Source organism: Triticum urartu, chromosome 5 (assembly GCF_003073215.2).
Source record: "Triticum urartu cultivar G1812 chromosome 5, Tu2.1, whole genome shotgun sequence".
In the NCBI taxonomy this organism is placed as follows: domain Eukaryota; kingdom Viridiplantae; phylum Streptophyta; class Magnoliopsida; order Poales; family Poaceae; genus Triticum; species Triticum urartu.
This window is the reverse complement of record NC_053026.1, coordinates 434,906,816-434,927,736: the sequence shown is the minus strand read 5'-3', so window position 1 is coordinate 434,927,736 and position 20,921 is coordinate 434,906,816.

The following is a 20,921-nucleotide window of genomic DNA, read 5'->3' as shown; positions in this document are numbered from 1 at the left end:
CCCAAAAAGTGCATCAGCAGGAGGGCAATAATAGGAGTGGCCTTCCTGGGACCCAAGCCTTCCTCACCAGAGTTCACCCTATTGATGGCGCTAGACGTGGACGGGTCAGCCTCGTTACCGTGGTAGCGTGGCACGATCGTGATGGCGGCGCGCCCACCGCACTGGCACCGTCCGCGCCCGCTTGCACCTTCTTTTTGGCCACCTCCGCATCGAGCTCCGCAAACAGGGCGTCCCTCTCCTCCCGCAGGACACACAAACGCCATCGCTCGCGACGAATCTCACGGACGGTGCACATGGACTGGTACAATGCCCGCTGCTCATCCAGGAAGTCTGGATCCTCCGCGGCCATGACTATGACAGCATCGTCGTTTGTCATCTCGCTGGCGATTTTCCCCTCCGCGAGTCGATGATCGTCGAGGAGCCGAAGGTTGTAGCTTTGATCCTCTTACGCCTACAGAAATGACGACACCGGTGGCGCCTGCAACTCTTGCGCCATTACAGTGTTGAAGTGCGCTCGCACCTACTCCAAGGTGATGTTGGCATGGACCGGCGAGGGCGGTGGCGTCAACGCCCCAGTGTCGGCCAACTCTTGCTTCTGCTTTGTCGAGAGCCTCTCCCACATCTCTTTGACGGTATTGATGGAGCTAAATCCATCAAATCTCAGATAGGGGGCCCCGAACTAAGGTTCTTGAGATGATGGTAACAAGCACATGAGTTTTTACCCAAGTTTGGGCTCTCGGAGGAGATAAAAACTTACGTCCTCCTTGTGTTTTTATTGCTTTTGGATGGAGTACAAAGTACAGTCAGTCTAATCTGATATTGTTGGGTGTACTAGCCTTACCCCTCGGTTTATATAGGTACCGAGGAGTCTAGGATTACATCTAAGTCGGCTACATACAAATAGGACGAGTTGTAGTAGACTTCTAACATCTTGGAATATACAACTGTAAGTGCATCTAGTGCCACCCCTAGTTGGTTTTGGAGTATTGACGACAAATCTGGTTGAGGGACTAATGTGTTTGTGAGAATTGCAGGATAACACAGGTAGAAGTCCCTCATTGATTCGGTTTTCCTACCAAAGATGACCCCTAAAAATGTATGAAGACATTGAAGTCAAAGGTGGTATGTGAAGACATTCACATTGAAGACTATGACAAGAGAAGACATCGCGTGAAGACTATGGAGCGCGAAGACTTAGCAGTTTCGTCGTTCTTTGTTTTTTCTTTGATGAGTCATAGGAACCACCGTACTGTTAAGTGGGGTCCAAGAGAACCAGTCATAATGACTGAAGTGATGCTTAACCAAAATCCTATTTCTTCGAGTGAAGACTATGAGAGGAAATCTTATTCAGAGTTGGATAAGTCAGCTTTGCTTGTAGCCCAAGTAAAGTTACCGTGTGTGTTTGAAATCTGGCCGTTGGAACACGTGTCAGTTCCTTAGTGACCCAGGGTCATTTCGGACAAATCAGGTCGGGTTGCCTAGTGGCTATAAATAGCCAACCCCCTACAACCATAAACGGTTGGCTGCTCAAAGTTAGTGCACGGCTTTTGTCGTTTGAGAGCAACCCACCTCGAAGCCTTTGAGAGAGAATTCCTTGCGAGGATAGAGCCCTAAACACCTAGAGCCAAAGAGTGTTAGGCATCACTTAAGTCTTCCTGTCTGTGTGATCTGAAGACTTATTACACTTGAGGACTGTGAATCCTCCAGCCGGTTAGGCGTCGCGTTCTGAGCATCCAAGAGTCATTGTGGATCGCCGGTGAACGAAGTCTGTGAAGGTTTGGAAGTCTACCTTGAAGACTTACCAGAGTGATTGGGCGAGGACTGGGTGTCCTTAGCTCAAGGGGAATAAGGTGAAGACGGGTCTTCTGAGTTGAATCTCAGCCTCCCTAACCAGACGTACAGTTGTCACAACAACTGGAACTGGTCCAACAAATCATTGTCTTCAACGAGTCACTAGTTTCATCCTTCCCTTTCCTTTACTTACTGTTGGCCCTGGTGAAGTCATTGTATGATTGCATTATCTTTTGTCTTCACTGAGTGACTGCTTGTTCTGATTGGCTTCACACTGTCTTCCTATCTGATCTATATTTCCTAGCTGCTATTAGTCATTGTGTTTTCACTTCATTGAATACTTGACTATGGCTTGCTTAGTTAGTCTACCTTCTGCTGCATGGCATAGGTTTATTTCTATCATTTGTCTTCGAAACTTCCATGTTTTGAAGACTTTCATAAAAATCGCCTATTCACCCCCCCTCTAGTCGATCACTAGCACTTTCAATTGGTATCAGAGCAAGGTACTCCCTTATTCTGTGTGATTCAGTTTAACCACCTGGAATTTTAGCTATGTCGACTACAGGGATAATCAAAGTCTCCGCTGCGTGCCCAGTCTTCGATGGAACTTAATATCCCTACTGGAAGAATAAGATGCACATGCATCTTGAAGCCATTGATGTCAACCTATGGTATGTCATCAAGAATGGCGTTCCCAAGGCTGGTGAAGGTGTCACCGCTGCTGATGTCAAGAAGTTCATTCAACTGAACTCCACTGCCAAGAACATCATCTGTGGTCATCTGAACAAAGGACAGTATGGCCGTGTGAGTGCTTTGGAAACATCTAAGCTAGTCTGGGACTGGCTCTCCAAGGTCAACGAAAGCATCTCAACCCAGAGAGATCAGAGAATCAGTGTCCTTCGTAACCTCTTCAACCGCTTCAAGAGAAATGACAATGAGAATGTCCAGCTCACGTTTGATCAACTCACTGACATCACAAATGAGCTTCAAGCCCTCGGCGCCACTGAGATCACCAAGCGTGAAGTCGTCAAGACACTCCTGAGATCACTTGACAGCTCGTTTGACACCCTAGCCCTGATGATTCAAGAACGTCCTGACTTCAAGACACTCGATCCGTCTGACATACTTGAGAGGCTCAACACACACGAGTTTTAGCTTTCTGAGAAAAGAGACATCTACGGTCCCAACTATGGGCGAACTCGTGCCTTGAAGGCAAAAGCTGTCTCCTCATCTGAAGAAGAATCTGACAGCAGTTCTGATGATCCTGAAGACATTGGAAAGGAGCTTGCTATGCTTGTGAAGAAGTTCCAAAAATTCACCAAGAAGAAAGGCTTTAGAAAGTCTTCACGATCAAGCTCAAGGAATGATGAAGTTTCTGCTCATGACTACAAGAAGAGAACATGCCACAAGTGCAAGAAACCTGGCCACTACATCTCCGAGTGTCCGCAGTGGGACAATGAGAACAAGAAGAAGAAGAAGAAGAGCAAGGAGTATGACTCTGACGACAAGAAGAAGAAGAAATACTTAAAGTCTTCTTCCAAGTCTTCCTCAAAGTCTTCATCACACAAGAAGAGCTCATCTGGCAAGGCACGTGCTTTTGTTGGCAAGGAAATGGATTTAGAGGAGGAGTCCGCTTCTGAGGAGGCGGAGGTGGAGTCTGAGGAGGAGTCCGATTCTGGCGTTGCGAGTCTGGCTACAGCATACGTTGCCAAGTCCATATTCAACACTGAAGACAATGACTTCATCACCGACACCGATGCAAATGACAAGGACTACTCCGCTCCTACCTACTGCTTCATGGCACGCGGTGCCAAGGTAAACACACGCACTACTCACTATCAAACATCTAGTGAAGATGACTCTGATTGTGGTTCCAAACCCAGCTACAAAACACTTGCTAAAATTACAACTAAACAACAGAAAGCTATGGAACATATTCAAAAACTGTTAGACAAAAGCAATGACCTGTTAGACGCTGAAATGACTCAATCTCAGTCCTTAATTGAAGACATAAAAAATCTTCACGTTAAGTATGAGGAACTTGAAAGTCGTCATGAAACGCTCTCAACAACTCATGAAATTTTTTCCTATGATTATCTTCAAAGGAAGCAAGATCTTGAGAAATTGAGAGCGGCTCATGAAGATCTTCAAAAGGAAAACGAGTCACTTCGCGCCGAACAGATCAGTTCCGCTCAGGAAGGATTTGAACCACCATGTCTTAAATGCATTGAGCGTGACAACGCTACTTCTGTTGTTGGGTGTTCTACTGCTGCTACTATTGCAATATCTTCAACTGTTGATGTGGTAACTAACCCCTTTGCCAAGGATACCACTGCTATTGCTGATGAGAATGCTAGGTTGAAGACATTGCTTGAAACAGGGATGTACAAAAGTCTCAAAGGGCATCAGACACTATGCGATGTTCTTAAAAGGCAAATCCTGAACCGAAACCCTAGGAAAGAGGGTCTTGGGTTCGAAAGGAAAATGAATGCTGATGACTCTTACTGGAAACCTGAGCAGTACCCCAAAACCACATGGGTTGCTGCAAAGGAACCCTCAGTGGATCCATCCACCTTGTCAGGCTTCAATTGTGCAAATCCCATTGTTGTTGATGAATCCTTTGATGCAAACTATAAACTGTTTAAGAAGCAGAATGGTGAAGTGTTTGCCAGGTATATTGGTACTAACTGCAGGAACGGGCCACCTATGAAGAAAGTCTGGGTGCTGAAAAGGTTGTTGGAGAATCTTCCTGTGAATGTTGTCATGACACCACAAGTGAAGAAGACAGACCACATGCTTCATATGGTCCAAAGGCTTCATATAGACAAAGGACTCACCTGAGTCGCACTAATGCAAATGTTTTGCAGGGAAGCCATACTCAGGCCTATGAATATGAGCGTGTTTTATCAAACCGCCATGTTCATAAGACCAAGAACTATTCTGCTTATTCTTATGAGTACTATTGTCCACCTGCAAGACTTTTTGCTAGGGCTCCAAAGTCAAAGTTCTCAGATGCTGCACTTAGACTCATTGCTTCGAAGCCACCCTTGAAGATGTGGGTGGCTAAGAAATCTTAACTCTCTTTTGCAGGGAAATGTCTCCAGCCGAAAACCTGTTGGAAATATGCCCTAGAGGCAATAATAAAATGATTATTATATTTCCTTGTTCATGATAATTGTCTATTATTCATGCTATAATTGTATTATCCGGAAATCGTAATACATGTGTGAATACATAGACCACAATGTGTCCCTAGTGAGCCTCTAGTTGACTAGCTCGTTGATCAACAGATAGTCATGGTTTCCTGGCTATGGACATGGGGATTTCATTGATAACGGGATCACATCATTAGGAGAATGATGTGATGGACAAGACCCAAACCTAAGCATAGCACAAAGATCATGTAGTTCGTTTGCTATAGCTTTTCTGGATGTCAAGTATCATTTCCTTAGACCATGAGATTGTGCAACTCCCGGATACCGTAGGAGTGCCTTGGGTGTGCCAAACGTCACAACGTAACTGGGTGACTATAAAGGTACATTACAGGTATCTCCGAAAGTGTCTGTTGGGTTGGCACGAATCGAGACTGGGATTTGTCACTCCGTATGACGGAGAGGTATCTCTGGGCCCACTCGGTAATGCATCATCATAATGAGCTCAATGTGATCAAGTGGTTGATCACGGGATCATGCATTACGGTACGAGTAAAGTGACTTGCCGGTAACGAGACTGAACAAGGTATTGGGATACCGACGATCGAGTCTCGGGCAAGTAACATACCGATTGACAAAGGGAATTGAGTACAGGATTGATTAGGTCCTCGACATCGTGGTTCATCCGATGAGATCATCGAGGATCATGTGGGAGCCAACATGGGTATCCAGATCCCGCTGTTGGTTATTGACCAGAGAGTCATCTCGGTCATGTCTGCTTGTCTCCCGAACCCGTAGGGTCTACACACTTAAGGATCGGTGACGCTAGGGTTGTATAGATATGAGTTTGCAGTAATCCGAAAGTTGTTCGGAGTCCCGTATGAGATCCTGGACGTCACGAGGAGTTCCGGAATTGTCCAGAGGTGAAGAATTATATATAGGAAGTGTAGTTTCAACCATCAGGAAAGTTTCGGGGTCACCGGTATTGTACCGGGACCACCGGATGGGTCCCGGGGGGTCCACCAGGTGGGGCCACCCATCCCAGAGGGCCCCATGGGCTGAAGTGGGGAGGCGAACCAGCCCATAGTGGGCTGGTGCGCCCCCCCTTGGGCCCCCCATGCGCCTAGGGTTGGGAACCCTAGGGGAGGGGGCGCCTCCACTTGCCTTGGGGGGTACTCCACCCCTTGGCCGTCGCCCCCCAAGGAGATCCCATCTCCTAGGGCCGGCGCACCCCCCTAGGGGGCCTATATAAAGGGGGGAGGGAGGGCAGCCGCACCTCAAGTCTTGGCGCCTCCCTCTCCCCTGCTACACCTCTCCCTCTCGCAGAAGCTCGGCGAAGCCCTGCTGCGTTCACTGCTGCATCCACCACCACGCCGTCATGCTGCTGGATCTTCATCAACCTCTCCTTCCCCCTTGCTGGATCAAGAAGGAGGAGACGTCATCCGCTCCGTACGTGTGTTGAACGCGGAGGTGCCGTCCGTTCGGCACTTGGTCATCGGTGATTTGGATCACGGCGAGTACGACTCCATCATCCCCGTTCTCTTGAACGCTTCCGCTCGCGATCTACAAGGGTATGTAGATGCACTATTCTCTCGTTGCTAGTTGACTCCATAGATTGATCTTAGTGAAACGTAGGAAATTTTTTTGTTTTCTGCACCGTTCCCCAACAGTGGCATCATGAGCTAGGTCTATGCATAGTTACTATGCACGAGTAGAACACAAAGTAGTTGTGGGCGTCGATATTGTCAATTTGCTTGCCGTTACTAGTCTTATCTTGATTCGGCGGCATCGTGGGATGAAGCGGCCCAGACCAACCTTACACGTACGCTTACGTGAGACCGGTTCCACCGACTGACATGCACTAGTTGCATAAGGTGGCTGGCGGGTGTCTGTCTCTCCCACTTTAGTCGGATCGGATTCGATGAACAGGGTCCTTATGAAGGGTAAATAGAAATTGGCAATTCACGTTGTGGTTTTGGCGTAGGTAAGAAACGTTCTTGCTAGAAACCTATAGGAGCCACGTAAAAACTTGCAACAACAATTAGAGGGCGTCTAACTTGTTTTTGCAGCAAGTGTTTTGTGATGTGATATGGCCAAAGGTTGTGATGAATGATGAATGATATATGTGATGTATGAGATTAATCATGTTCTTGTAATAGGAATCACGACTTGCATGTCGATGAGTATGACAACCGGCAGGAGCCATAGGAGTTGTCTTTATTTATTTATGACCTGCCTGTCAACATAAACGTCATGTAATTACTTTACTTTATTGCTAAATCGTTAGCCATAGTAGTAGGAGTAATAGATGATGAGACAACTTCAAGAAGACACGATGATGGAGATCATGGTGTCATGCCGGTGACAAGATGATCATGGAGCCCCAAGATGGAGATCAAAGGAGCTATATGATATTGGCCATATCATGTCACTATTATTTGATTGCATGTGATGTTTATCATGTTTTTGCATCTTGTTTACTTAGAACGACGGTAGTAAATAAGATGATCCCTCATAATAATTTCAAGAAAGTGTTCCCCCTAACTGTGCACCGTTGCGACAGTTCGTTGTTTCGAAGCACCACGTGATGATCGGGTGTGATAGATTCCAACGTTCACATACAATAGGTGTAAGACAGATTTACACACGCAATACACTTAGGTTGACTTGACGAGCCTAGCATGTACAGACATGGCCTCGGAACACAAAAGACCGAAAGGTCGAGCATGAGTCGTATAGAAGATACGATCAACATGAAGATGTTCACCGATGTTGACTAGTCCGTCTCACGTGATGATCGGACACGGCCTAGTCAACTCGGATCATGTTATACTTAGATGACTGGAGGGATGTCTATCTAAGTGGGAGTTCATTGAATAATTTGATTAGATGAACTTAATTATCATGAACTTAGTCTAAAATCTTTACAATATGTCTTGTAGATCAAATGGCCAACGTTGTCCTCAACTTCAATGCGTTCCTAAAGAAAACCAAGCTAAAAGACGATGGCAGCAACTATACGGACTGGGTCCGGAACCTGAGGATCATCCTCATAGCTGCCAAGAAAGATTATGTCCTAGAAGCACCGCTAGGTGACGCACCCGTCCCACAGAACCAAGACGTTATGAATGTTTGGCAGACACGTGCTGATGATTACTCCCTCGTTCAGTGCGGCATGCTTTACAGCTTAGAACCAGGGCTCCAAAAGCGTTTTGAGAGACACGGAGCATATGAGATGTTCGAAGAGCTGAAAATGGTTTTCCAAGCTCATGCCCGGGTCGAGAGATATGAAGTCTCCGACAAGTTCTTCAGCTGTAAGATGGAGGAAAATAGTTCTGTCAGTGAGCACATACTCAAAATGTCTGGGTTGCATAACCGCTTGACTCAGCTATGAGTTAATCTCCCGGATGACGCGGTCATTGACAAAATCCTTCAATCGCTTCCACCAAGCTACAAGAGCTTTGTGATGAACTTCAATATGCAGGGGATGGAAAAGACCATTCCTGAAGTATTTGCAATGCTGAAATCAGTAGAGGTAGAAGTCAAAAAGGAACATCAAGTGTTGATGGTGAATAAAACCACTAAGTTCAAGAAAGGCAAGGGTAAGAAGAACTTCAAGAAGGACGGCAAGGGAGTTGCCGCGCCCGGTAAGCAAGCTGCCGGGAAGAAGCCAAAGAATGGACCCAAGCCCGAGACTGAGTGCTTTTATTGCAAGGGAAGTGGTCACTGGAAGCGGAACTGCCCCAAATACTTAGCGGACAAGAAGGCCGGCATCACAAAAGGTATATGTGATATACATGTAATTGATGTGTACCTTACCAGTACTCGTAGTAGCTCCTGGGTATTTGATACCGGTGCGGTTGCTCACATTTGTAACTCAAAGCAGGAGCCGCGGAATAAGCGGAGACTGGCGAAGGACGAGGTGACGATGTGCGTCGGGAATGGTTCCAAGGTCGATGTGATCGCCGTCGGCACGCTACCTCTACATTTACCTACGGGATTAGTTTTAAACCTCAATAATTGTTATTTAGTGCCAGCTTTGAGCATGAACATTGTATCAGGATCTCGTTTAATACGAGATGGCTACTCATTTAAATCCGAGAATAATGGTTGTTCTATTTATATGAGAGATATGTTTTATGGTCATGCTCCGATGGTGAATGGTTTATTCTTAATGAATCTCGAGCGTAATGCTACACATATTCATAGTGTGAATACCAAAAGATGTAAGGTTGATAATGATAGTCCCACATACTTGTGGCACTGCCGCCTTCGTCACATAGGTGCCAAACGCATGAAGAAGCTCCATGCAGATGGACTTTTAGAGTCTCTTGATTACGAATCATTTGACATGTGCGAACCATGCCTCATGGGTAAAATGACCACGACTCCGTTCTCAGGAACAATGGAGCGAGCAACCAACTTATTGGAAATCATACATACTGATGTGTGCGGTCCAATGAGTGTTGAGGCTCGCGGTGGCTATCGTTATGTTCTCACCCTCACTGATGACTTGAGTAGATATGGGTATGTCTACTTAATGAAACACAAGTCTGAGACCTTTGAAAAGTTCAAGGAATTTCAGAGTGAGGTTGAGAATCAACGTGACAGGAAAATAAAGTTCTTGCGATCAGATCGTGGGGGAGAATACTTGAGTCACAAATTTGGCACACACTTAAGAAAATGTGGAATAGTTTCACAACTCACGCCGCCTGGAACACCTCAGCGTAATGGTGTGTCTGAACGTCGTAATCGCACTCTATTAGATATGGTGCGATCTATGATGTCTCTTACCGATTTACCGCTATCATTTTGGGGCTATGCTTTAGAGACTGCCGCATTCACTTTAAATACGGCTCCGTCGAAATCCGTTGAGACGACACCGTATGAATTATGGTTTGGGAAGAAACCTAAGCTGTCGTTTCTAAAAGTTTGGGGATGCGATGCTTATGTCAAGAAACTTCAACCTGAAAAGCTCGAACCCAAGTCAGAAAAATGCGTCTTCATAGGATACCCAAAGAAACTGTTGGGTATACCTTCTACCTCAGATCCGAAGGCAAGATCTTTGTTGCCAAGAATGGGTCCTTTCTAGAGAAGGAGTTTCTCTCGAAAGAAATAAGTGGGAGGAAGGTAGAACTTGATGAAGTATTACCTCTTGAACCGGTAAGTGGCGCAGCTCAAGAAAATGTTCCTGAGGTGCCTGCACCGACTAGAGAGGAAGTTGATGATGATGATCATGAAACTTCAGATCAAGTTGCTACTGAACTTCGTAGGTCCACAAGGACACGTTCCGCACCAGAGTGGTACGGCAACCCTGTCTTGGAAATCATGTTGTTAGACAACGGTGAACCTTCGAACTATGAAGAAGCGATGGCGGGCCCGGATTCCGACAAATGGCTAGATGCCATGAAATCCGAGATAGGATCCATGTATGAAAACGAAGTATGGACTTTGACTGACTTGCCCGTTGATCGGCGAGCCATAGAAAATAAATGGATCTTTAAGAAGAAGACAGACGCGGATGGTAATGTGACCATCTATAAAGCTCGGCTTGTCGCTAAGGGTTATCGACAAGTTCAAGGGGTTGACTATGATGAGACTTTCTCACCCGTAGCAAAGCTGAAGTCTGTCCGAATCATGTTAGCAATTGCCGCATTCTATGATTATGAGATATGGCAAATGGACGTCAAAACGGCACTCCTTAATGGTTTCCTTAAGGAAGAATTGTATATGATGCAGCCGGAAGGTTTTGTCGATCCTAAGAATGCTGACAAGGTGTGCAAGCTCCAACGCTCGATTTATGGGCTGGTGCAAGCATCTCGGAGTTGTAAAATTCGTTTTGATGAGATGATCAAAGCGTTTGGGTTTATGCAGACTTATGGAGAAGCCTGCATTTACAAGAAAGTGAGTGGGAGCTCTGTAGCATTTCTCATATTGTATGTGGATGACATACTGTTGATGGGAAATGATATAGAATTCTTGGAAAGCATAAAGGCCTATTTCAACAAGTGTTTTTCAATGAAGGACCTTGGAGAAGCTGCTTATATATTAGGCATCAAGATCTATAGAGATAGATCGAGACGCCTCATTGGTCTTTCATAGAGTACGTACCTTGACAAGATTTTGAAGAAGTTCATAATGGATCAGTCAAAGAAGGGGTTCTTGCCTGTATTGCAAGGTACGAGATTGAGCTTGGCTCAATGCCCGACCACGGTAGAAGATAGAGAAAAGATGAGTGCCGTCCCCTATGCCTCGGCCATAGGGTCTATCATGTATGCTATGCTATGTACCAGACCTGATGTAAACCTTGCCGTGAGTTTGGTAGGAAGGTACCAAAGTAATCCCGGCATGGAACACTGGACAGCGGTCAAAAATATCCTGAAGTACCTGAAAAGGACTAAGGAAATGTTTCTCGTTTATGGAGGTGACGAAGAGCTCGTCGTAAAGGGTTACGTCGATGCTAGCTTCGACACAGATCTGGATGACTCTAAGTCACAAACCGGATACGTGTATATTTTGAATGGTGGGGCAGTAAGCTGGTGCAGTTGCAAGCAAAGCGTTGTGGCGGGATCTACATGTGAAGCGGAGTACATGGCAGCCTCGGAGGCAGCACACAAAGCAGTCTGGGTGAAGGAGTTCATTACCGACCTAGGAGTCATACCCAATGCGTCGGGCCCGATGACTCTCTTCTGTGACAACACTGGAGCTATTGCCCTTGCCAAGGAGCCCAGGTTTCACAGGAAGACCAGGCATATCAAGCGTCGCTTCAACTCCATTCGTGAAAGTGTTCAAAATGGAGACATAGAGATTTGTAAAGTACATACGGACCTGAATGTAGCAGATCCGTTGACTAAACCTCTCCCTAGAGCAAAACATGATCAACACCAGAATTCCATGGGTGTTCGACTCATCACAATGTAACTAGATGATTGACTCTAGTGCAAGTGGGACACTGTTGGAAATATGCCCTAGAGGCAATAATAAAATGATTATTATATTTCCTTGTTCATGATAATTGTCTATTGTTGATGCTATAATTGTATTATCTGGAAATCGTAATACATGTGTGAATACATAGACCACAATGTGTCCCTAGTGAGCCTCTAGTTGACTAGCTCGTTGATCAACAGATAGTCATGGTTTCCTGGCTATGGACATGGGGATGTCATTGATAATGGGATCACATCATTAGGAGAATGATGTGATGGACAAGACCCAAATCTAAGCATAGGACAAAGATCGTGTAGTTCATTTGTTGTAGCTTTTCTGGATGTCAAGTATCATTTCCTTAGACCATGAGATTGTGCAACTCCCGGATACCGTAGGAGTGCCTTGGGTGTGCCAAACGTCACAACGTAACTGAGTGACTATAAAGGTACATTACAGGTATCTCCGAAAGTGTCTGTTGGGTTGGCACGAATCGAGACTGGGATTTGTCACTCCGTATGACGGAGAGGTATCTCTGGGCCCACTCGGTAATGCATCATCATAATGAGCTCAATGTGATCAAGTGGTTGATCACGGGATCATGCATTACGGTACGAGTAAAGTGACTTGCGGTAACGAGACTGAACAAGGTATTGGGATACCGACGATCGAGTCTCGGGCAAGTAACATACCGATTGACAAAGGGAATTGAGTACGGGATTGATTAGGTCCTCGACATTGTGGTTCATCCGATGAGATCATCGAGGAGAATGTGGGAGCCAACATGGGTATCCAGATCCCGCTGTTGGTTATTGACCAGAGAGTCGTCTCGGTCATGTCTGCTTGTCTCCCGAACCCGTAGGGTCTACACACTTAAGGTTCGGTGACGCTAGGGTTGTATAGATATGAGTTTGCAGTAATCCGAAAGTTGTTCGGAGTCCCGGATGAGATCCTGGACGTCACGAGGAGTTCCGGAATTGTCCGGAGGTGAAGAATTATATATAGGAAGTGTAGTTTCGGCCATCGGGAAAGTTTTGGGGTCACCGGTATTGTACCGGGACCACCGGATGGGTCCCGGGGGGTCCACCGGGTGGGGCCACCCATCCCGGAGGGCCCCATGGGCTGAAGTGGGGAGGCGAACCAGCCCATAGTGGGCTGGTGCGCCCCCCCTTGGGCCTCCCATGCGCCTAGGGTTGGGAACCCTAGGGAAGGGGGCGCCTCCACTTGCCTTGGGGGGTACTCCACCCCTTGGCCGCCGCCCCCCAGGAGATTCCATCTCCTAGGGCCGGCGCACCCCCCTAGGGGGCCTATATAAAGGGGGAGGGAGGGCAGCCGCACCTCAAGTCTTGGCGCCTCCCTCTCCCCTGCTACACCTCTCCCTCTCGCAGAAGCTCGGCGAAGCCCTGCTGCGTTCACTGCTGCATCCACCACCACGCCGTCGTGCTGCTGGATCTTCATCAACCTCTCCTTCCCCCTTGCTGGATCAAGAAGGAGGAGACATCATCCGCTCCGTACGTGTGTTGAATGCGGAGGTGCCGTCCGTTCGGCACTTGGTCATCGGTGATTTGGATCACGGCGAGTACGATTCCATCATCCCCGTTCTCTTGAACGCTTCCGCTCGCGATCTACAAGGGTATGTAGATGCACTCTCCTCTCGTTGCTAGTTGACTCCATAGATTGATCTTGGTGAAACGTAGGAAATTTTTTTGTTTTCTACACCGTTCCCCAACAAAACCAAAATCGTCTGAAGCTATTGCTGGGGACCTTAAACATCTTGTAGGGCGCAAGATCAAATGCCCAAATGGTCTTATTATGTATTTTGTTTCTGAGTCGCTTGCTACTTTCCCTATCAGTCCTAACGTCGATCTAAGCTTTCATAATCCACTTGCTCGTCAAATGTTTATGCTTCACAATTCTCTTCGTGAAGCCTATCCCCCTAACTGCACTATAGGGTATGACACCAGCTGCTTCAGAATGGATTATTGACAGTGGGTGTACTAATCACATGACTGACAAGAGAAGTCTTCTCATGGACTCAACCTTACGTCCATCTGACAAAAGTCACATCACATTTGTTGACACTGGTAAAATCAAGGTATTGGGTCTAGGTAGAGTTGCAATCTCAAGGGATCAACACATGGATAAAGTCATGCTTGTTGAATCCCTTGGTTTCAACTTAATGTCCGTCTCAATGCTTTGCGATTTGAACATGATTGTGATGTTTGGAAAATATCGTTGCCTTGTTCTAATGGAATCTGACAAGTCTCTAGTTTTTGAAGGGTATCGGAAAGATGATTTGTACGTGGTAGATTTCTCAGCAGGACCACAACTTGCCGTATGTCTTCTAGCAAAAGCTTCAGAATGCTGGCTCTGGCATCGGAGGCTAGGGCATGCTGGCATGAGGAACTTGCACACTCTTGCAAGAAAGAAGCATGTCATAGGCATCGAGGGTGTCAAGTTCAAGAAGGATCACTTATGGGGTGCCTGTGAAGCAGGAAAGATGACTGTCGGTGTCAAAACCGGCGGATCTCGGGTAGGGGGTCCCGAACTATGCGTCTAGGCCGGATGGGAACAGGAGGTAAGGGACACGAAGTTTTACCCAGGTTCGGGCCCTCTCGATGGAGGTAAAACCCTACGTCCTGCTTGATTAATATTGATGATATAGGTAATACAAGAGTAGATCTACCACGAGATCAGAGAGGCTAAACCCTAGAAGCTAGCCTATGGTATGATTGTTGTTGTGTATGTTGTCCTACGGACTAAAACCCTCCGGTTTATATAGACATCGGAGAGGGTTAGGGTTACACAAAGTCGGTTACAATGGTAGGAGATCTGCATATCCGTATCCCCAAGCTTGCCTTCCACGCCAAGGAAAGTCCCTTCCGTACACGGGACGAAGTCTTCAATCTTGTATCTTCATAGTCCAGGAGTCCGGCTGAAGGTATAGTCCGGCTATCCGAACACCCCCTAATCTAGGACTCCCTCAGTAGCCCCTAAACCAGGCTTCAATCACGACGAGTCCGGCGCGCAGATTGTCTTCGGCATTGCAAGGCGGGTTCCTCCTCCAAGTACTTCATAGAAGATTTTGAACACAAAGATAGTGTCCGGCTCTGCAAAATAAGTTTCCACATATTGCCATAGAGAGAATAATATTTACACAAATCTAATCTGCTGACGTATCCCATAGTGTGACACACCACAGCCAAGCCTTTATCCGAGTCGTTTCATTATCCCACCTCAGCGCGTCATGCGAGGCGGTTTCCTTGTCACGTCTTGCTAAAGCAGAGATCGTGTCCCCTTGTTCCGGGATTCTCATCAATACGGGCGTGGGTAACCCAACCGCTTCTAGGACTCCTAGATTATAGGCAAGTCCAAACGGACACGGAGAGGACGCTTGATATTCACCCTCTTTATAAAGGGTCAAGGCTTTTATTTTTCCCTCCCGTGCTCAATCGAATCCTTCCCCCACCTCAAGCTCAAGCGCCCAAAGTTCAGGTTAGGTGCTCCGAATCTTCAGTCATGTCCGGAACTAGCCTTCAAGGCCGATGGGTGCCTTCCTCCGTCACGGAAGAATACATCAAAAAGTTGAGGGGGGCCAGATACCTGACCGCCGAGATTCCGCATCGGCTGCCTGCCCAAGGGCATGCCGTCCCCTCCCCCGAACCCAATGAGATCGTCGTGTTCGTCTCTCACTTCCTCCAAGGTCTAGGCCTTTCTCTGGATCCTTTTGTCAGGGGCTTGATGTTTTATTACAGGCTAGATTTCCATGATCTAGCTCCGGACTCCTTTCTTCATATCACGACATTTATTGTCGTGTGCGAGGCCTTCCTCCGGGTTACCCCTCACTTTGTCCTATGGCTCAAGACCTTTGAAGTAAATCCGGATATGATCGAGGGGCAACATGCGGCGTGTGGAGGTGCCTCAATACGCAAGATGACGGGAGCTTCATGGCCCAAAGGTTCCATTCCAGAGGTGTCTGAATTGTGGCAACAGGAGTGGTTCTACATCACGGCTCCTAGAAGTGCCAAGTGGGCGGCCGCCCCTGCTTTCCGCCCGGGCCCTCCACCACAACTGATGTCATGGATTAGCAGAGGATTGAGCTGGGGTCCAGCCAAGGACGTGCTATACTGCAAAGCCGCATTCAAGATCTCTTCAATGGAGATTTAAGTTTGGTTGCGGTAACACAAGTTATGTTGGTTCGTCAAGTCCAGCCTTGCAAACGCCGGCCCCTTCGCTTGTGGGAGTTCAATCCCGAGGGACCGCGTGCCATTCAAAATTTCCTCGGCCTGACGCACGAGGAGATGTACAAGTCATTCTTCGGGCCTCAGGTAGAGTGTCCGGAAATCACCGAGGACGTGGGCCTGAGCAGTACCCGCGCCGCCGAACAGGTAAGAAATCTTCCGGCCGAACATACTGTCTCTCATTTGTTACGAAGTTATTTCTGAGAGTTTGCTTTTTGATCAGGACTGGCTAACAAAGGCGAAGTTGATTCGGTGTTCGGCCCCCCTCCCTGAGGGTTTGGAAAATCCTGTACTGGAAAAGATGCTCCAGATCGCACCTTGCCCAGAGCCCTTGAAGGAAGATACTGTGGAGGATAATAAGGGTGGACGCGGGCCCCCAACGCTGCCCATTCTAACCGAGGGAGCGAGCGTCTCCATGAAGTAAGACAACCGGAAGAGGAAAAGGACCGCGCCCGGGGATTCGGAAGCCGAAGCTTCCAAACGGGAGAAGAAGTCTCCCACAGAGGGTCCTACCTTGGGGGGTGCTGTTGCCGCACAAAGTCCGCGGGAGGATCAATTCTCCCACGAGTCGTAAGTGACCCGAAATACTTTAATAGTATAGATATGCCATCTTTTTCTTCTGAGAAAATAACCACCACATATATCTTTGTAGTTCAGGCCTTAGCCCCTCTCAAATGAGCTCGTAGGGGTGGACTAACGAGCAGCTCGGCTCGTTAAGCTCGTACTCGTTAAGCTCGTGCTCGTTAAGGCTCGGCTCGTTAAGCTCGTTAAGATTAACGAGCAAAAAACCCTGCTTGGCTCGGCTCGTTTGAAGCTCGTTAAGCTCGTGAGCGCTCGCGAGCGCTCATTAACAGATTATAATATGTTATGATATACATGATGAATGTGTAGGTATGGTTTTCAAGATGAAATATGGTGACTACAAAAAGAAATGAAGTAGTTTGTTGCCTCATATGTCGATTAGATTAAATAGATGGGCTGAGATGCTACAAAAAGTTTGTCACATAAGATAAAAATATGTGTTGTGTTATTGCTAACGAGATTAACGAGTTACTCGTGAAACTCGTTAGCTCACTCGTTAAGCTCGTTAAGCTTAACGAGCTATAATCAATGATTGGCTCTGTTCATTAAGAAGCGAGCTATGAGCTTAACGAGCCGAACTATCGAGCGCTCATTAAGCTCACGAGCTACGAGCTTTTGGTCCAACCCTATGAGCTCGTCTTCGGGGGATCTTCTTCCAGAGATGATGGAGAGCGAAACGCCTCCTCCGGACTCCTCCGCTCCGGAAGTGGGCGACCCTGAAGTGTCGTCGCGGAGGGCCTCTCCGAGTCCGGTGAGGCCAGAAGATAATCCCGTTGACCCCCGAAGCTCCCAGTGTCCGGCTCCCGAAGAGAGCAGACAAAAAGGTCCGGCACCGTCTAGTGTGCGATCGGATGTTCTGAGGGAGTTGGTGGGGCGAGCGGCCATCTCAGATGAACACCGTGTGCTGATGAATACGGTGATGGAGAGAATATCGTCCGTCGAAAGCGGATTGCATAAAGCTTTTATGAGTCTACTGATAGGCTTTGAGGTACGTAAAATAATGTATGATAGTCCTGCACATGCTAGGTGTGCCCTGTGTAGATAGTAGCCCCTGAGACTCTGGTCGTTGTCGAAAACGACGACGAACAGAGGATCATATTCCCAGGTAATTACCATACTGCCTCTATGTGCAGGTGATGGAAGCTTCGGTGGCTAGCCGGACTAGCGAGTTTGCCCATTTAGAACGGCAGTTGGATGCAGCAGACGCCGACATCGAGCTTGTTAACAAAAGGCTTGACGAGGCACATGGTAAGTGTCATTATCTGGTAAACGCCACATAGGAAGAGCAACATGATGCCAGTATCTTTAATATGTTGTGACTGCAGATGGAGCTGCCACTATTGAAGCCTTGCGGGCAGAACTTGCCCTAGCCAAGGAACAAGCGAGGTTGGGTAATGTGGCTGCTTTGAAGGCGGCCGAAGAGTTGCAAGCCGAGAAGGCTGCGCACGGCGAGAGCCGAGATAAGATGGCCAAGATGGCCATGGAATTAAAAGCTGCCGTCGACCGTTGTCGGGTTCTTGAAAAGGAAAACCAGGCGAAGGCATCGGACCTTGAGAAGGCTGCTGCGACGGGAAAAGACCTCCGCTCTGCTATGAGGTCAAAGAAGGAGGAGCTGCGGGAAGCCGGAGATATTGTAGCTGGGAAATCCTTTATGTTGCGGAGGAAATTCGGAGATCCACGGTATGCCCCTCTGGATCGGCTGTGGAGTTCGGAGAATGTGTATATGGATTTGGCAGCGAGCGCTGCCGATGCGGCCAAGTACTTCCAGGGTCAGACGGACCGTGAAGTAGACCAGCTATTTTGGAGACAATTCCATTCTCCCGAGCGTCCGCTTTCATTGACTGACCAATTAGCCGAATGGGCCGAACTAAATAGGTTGTCCGAACTCTCCATGAGGTCTGTTGTGGATCAGCTATGGCCGGAAAGGTTAAAACCAAACAGCTATTTCAGCTTGGTGCAGCAGTTCCTTGACGTGGTGCCGTGCATTAATGCGATGAAGAGGTCGGCGTGCATAGAGGGCGCATGGATGGCCTTTGCCCGTGTTAAAGCACACTGGGCGGAGATGGATGCTACCACTGTTGCAGCGCGGGATTCGGCCATAGGTCGACGGGCTGCTGAGCACTACTTTGAAGAAGTTCTTGAGGGTTCTCGTTTGATAGAGACCCAGTGCTCAAAGAATATTATGTTTGAGTGATATGTAATCTCATTGTAAGCGAAACGCTTTTATAGATTTTTATAAGGCTATTTTTATACTTTTGCCTGAAAGTAAGATGATGCCTCCTGGGCGGCCGTTTATGTATACATGTGTATAACCTGAAAGATTGCAGTCGTCGGCTTCAACCCCCACGCATATAATGCGGAGGTTCTTGCAAAAACACGCGTTCACACTTAACCCAACATCTTGGTCCTATTAAGGAGGTGATAGCGGAGCGAGCGAGGCAACCGGACTATAATGCTTTAGCACTTTCACTTAGCCATAGGAGTTTGACAGTGGGGCTACTAGATAGCCCCTGGTGGCTCCGCACTCTCCCGATCCTGGGGTGCGTACATGCCTGGCCGGAAAACGGCCCTTCGTTAAGGTGGAGGAATTCTAACATTCCAACAGGTCATTGAGTGGTTGACCAGTCTCACGCTATATCATGACAGTCAGTTTTCGGCTTTCTCTACTAAGGTGCTCGTCCGGATGAACCAGGGCACAATCGCAGTAGTTCTCCTGGTGCTACCTTAGCCGGTAAAGCGGAACATAAGGCACCAAAACACAGGAGCCGGGCAAACCCAACATTTGACCAAAGACAATGATTCGGAGCTGATGCATATAGGGCCAAACTCGCGACGCCGAACACTCCCTAAGGTATTCGGTCTTTGTGGTATAAACCGGGCCTAAGTAATGGCCTTTGTAAGAAGCCCCTTGTGTCCAGGTACGTACATTGTTCTGGCGTGGCCACATGCCAAGGCGTCAGCATCCTTCTCAACGGTGGATGTGTATCAACAAGAGACAGTAAAAAAGGTTTACGCAGGGTCTTAATCTAAAAAGAATCCTTGGAGCGGGTCCCTGCTGCACGTCTGCGCCTATGTCTCCGTTGTGCCGTATCCTGGACGGGTGTAGCACGATGATCGTCTGTAAAAGAGAAAATTTAGGTGAAAAAGGTTGTCGTGCAAAAAGATAGTTTTTTAAAGAAACCATGTATAATTCAAGATGAGAAGAAATTGCCACTTGTCTGCGCGCGTTGAGCCCCTTGTATCGACAAATAGGGGTGTGACCATTTATTCGGTATAAGTAGCGGCGCCGAACTCGATTAGTTGTGTCTGAGGTCTTGACGACCTATTGGATGCTTTCGCTAGTCCGGGCGCCTTTAGTGTGCGGCTGCCAAGGCAGCCTCACTCTCTTCTGCGCGCAGAGATCGCTTGATATTTCCGTGCACTGAAATGATGCCACGTGGACCGGGCATCTTGAGTGTGAGGGAGGCGTAGTGTGGTATTGCATTAAAGCGAGCGAAAGCTTCGCGTCCGAGCAGTGCTTGATAGCCACTTTGAAACGGAGCGATGTGGAAGGTTAAATGCTCGCGGCGGAAGTTATCGGGGGAGCCGAATATAACTTGTAGTAGGAGGGAGCCCATACAATGAGCCCCTGGGCCTGGCGTTACTCCTTTAAAGGTAGTATTGCTATGGCGAATTTGTGTTGGGTCTAACCCCATTCCGCGGATTGTATCCTGATATATTAGGTTTAGGCTGCTGCCGCCGTCCATCAAGACTCGTGTGAAGTGATATCCGCCAATTACTGGGTCTAATACCAGGGCAGCCCGTCCTGCGTGTCGGATACTTGCTGAGTAATCGCGATGGTTAAAAGTGATCAGTTGAGACGACCAGTGGCAGGACTTCGCGGTGACAGGCACTTGGGTATATTTTCCTGGGAGTGCCGCATTGTTTTTTCCCTTGATCACGTGTAACACATTTACTGTTTTGACTTCTGGTGGAAATTTCTTTTGTTCCCCCGTGTCTTGCTTGGGAGGCTCATCCTCGTCTTCACTTGGTGTATCATCCCCCTTGTGTACGGCGTTGAGCTTGCCGGACTGCTTGAAGACCCAACATTCTTTGTGGGTATGATTAGCAGGTTTACCCGAGGTACTATGGATTTGACATACTTGGTCCAGAATTTTGTTGAGTTTGGACAGTTCATCCCAGGTGCCTTTAGTGGGCGACTTTTGACCTGGCCGAGAGCTTTTGAATC